At 26.0% G+C, this 2,500-nt stretch overlaps 1 protein-coding gene across 1 annotated transcript in view; it reads right to left on the bottom strand.

Moving 5' to 3' along the window:
• The window catches only part of Fs (Follistatin), a 451,667-nt gene that overhangs the window by 320,825 nt on the left and 128,342 nt on the right, over positions 1 to 2,500 (bottom strand).

Here is a 2,500-nt window from a genome sequence, read left to right as displayed (position 1 = left end):
ATACAGCATCATCTAACCCACTCCTTTATCCTTATTCCCATCCCCTTCATCTCCACCTCTCCCGTCTTCTTCTTCTTCTTCTTCATCTTCTTCTTTTTCTTCTTCTTCTTCTTCTTCTTCATCTTCATCTTCATCTTCATCTTCATCTTCATCTTCTTCTTCATCTTCTTCTTCTTCTTCTTCTTCTTCTTCTTCTTCATCTTCTTCTTCTTCATCTTCTTCTTCTTCTTCTTCTTCATCTTCTTCTTCTTCATCTTCTTCTTCTTCTTCTTCTTCTTCTTCTTCTTCTTCTTCACACTGAACGTGTTTTCTTCATTTTTTCTAGTCTACGTACTTGATCTAGCCAAAAGATAATATATTAACCTCTCTTTCTCTCTCTCTCTCTCTCTCTCTCTCTCTCTCTCTCTCTCTCTCTCTCTCTCTCTCTCTCTCTCTCTCTCTCTCTCTTTATTGTTAACTACACCAGTAATCATCGTTATAAAAAATATCTAAGCTTCCATTGCGAGATCCCACTTCATCACAATTTTAACACATAGTGACAGCGAAAACATTGACTGAGAACATCAACGTTGATATTACTGTAGTCGAACGACAAATCCCAATGCATATATATATATATATATATATATATATATACATATATATATATATTTATATAATATATATCTATATATATATATATTGCATATTCATACATACATATATATATATATATATATATATATATATTTATATATATATATATATTTATATATATACGTTATATATATATATATATATATATGTATATATATATATATTATACATGCAATATATATACAGTATATATATGCATATATATTGTATTTTCATGCATACATATATATATAATATATAATTTATATATAAATATATATACATGTGTATATATATATATATATATATATATATATATATATATATATATATATATACACACAAACACACACTCGATATAAAACGACATTCAGATGAAAAACAATATCAAAAAGTTGATCAAAGCTCTTCAAGTGCCCAAGAAGAAGAAGAAGAAGAAGTAGAAGAAGAAGTAGAAGAAGAAGAAAAAGAGAGAAGAGATAATACAAACCCATTTAATTAAACAAGCAGCAGTGAAGTGAAGTTTCCCCAAACAATAACAAGTTGTTGACCTTGACTTCTTCACACACAGCGGACGAGAGATTCTTTCTAAATAACTTGGCCAATCTCGAGTTTCTTAAATGGCAAATATGCGGGGATAAGAACCTTAAGAATAATTCAAGTGATAATTCCCTTTAAAGGCCATTCTTCGGTGAAGGTTTTTTTCTGGGTTAAGTAGCCGTTTAAATTGGCTTGATTTGCTTATTCTTTCGTGTAGTTTTGACTCTTTTTGTTGAAAGTGATTGCTGCCTCAGTGGCGTTCATTTTGTAATTAACTTTTTCTGTTGTTCTTATTTACCTTTTTCTCTTCATAATAATAATAACAATAATAATAATAATGATAATAATGATATTAATAATGTTAATAATAGTAATACTAATAATGTTAATAATAATAATAGTGATCGTAATAGTAATAATAATAATAATAATGATGATGATAACAATAATAATAATAATAATATTAATGATAGTAATCTTAATAGTAATAATAACAACAACAACAATAATAATAATAATAATAATAATAATAATAATGATAGTAATCGTAATAGTAACAACAACAACAACAACAATAATAATAATAATAATAATAATAATAATAATAATAATAATATTTCGGGAGTAAACGCTCTTTTAAACAAGTTTTATTGAAAGTAATTGATGCCTTAGTGGCCTTAATTTTATAATTAACTTTTTCTATGGTCATAATATCTTTTTTTGTTCATTGCTATAATCTGCCAGTAACTGGGAAAGGGACATATTTTCGTGAGGAAGATGATGGAGACCATATTACTCACAATTCTTCTTCAATATATTATCATTATTATTATTATCATTATTATTATTATTATTATTATTATTATTATTATTATTGTTGTTGTTGTTGTTGTTGTTGTTGTTACTATTACGATTATTATTATTATTATTATTATTATTATTATTATTATTATTACAAAAGTACAGATAATATGTAATATGTAATTTGAAATACTGTACTGATATTATTATTATTATTATTATTATTATTATTATTATTATTATTATTATTATTATTATTATTATTATTATTAGCGAAGCTACAACCCTATTTAGAAAAGCAGCATGCTATAAGCCCAAGGGCTCCAATATAGAAAACTAGCCCCGTAAGGAAAGTTACCAAGGAAATAAACTAGAAGAGAAGTACTGAACAATTAAAATAACATGTTCTAAGAACAGTAACAACATTAAATTAGATCGTTCATCTCTATAAACTACAAAAACTTTAAAAAACAAGAGGAAGAGAAATAAGATAGAATAGTGAACTCTAACACAAGACAGTGAAAGACCGTGGGAGAGAGGCTAT

The sequence above is a fragment of the Palaemon carinicauda genome, chromosome 11 (assembly GCF_036898095.1).
Source record: "Palaemon carinicauda isolate YSFRI2023 chromosome 11, ASM3689809v2, whole genome shotgun sequence".
NCBI classification, from domain to species: Eukaryota; Metazoa; Arthropoda; class Malacostraca; order Decapoda; family Palaemonidae; genus Palaemon; species Palaemon carinicauda.
The sequence above is the reverse complement of the archived record's forward strand: the minus strand, read 5'-3'. Positions and strand labels throughout refer to the sequence as shown.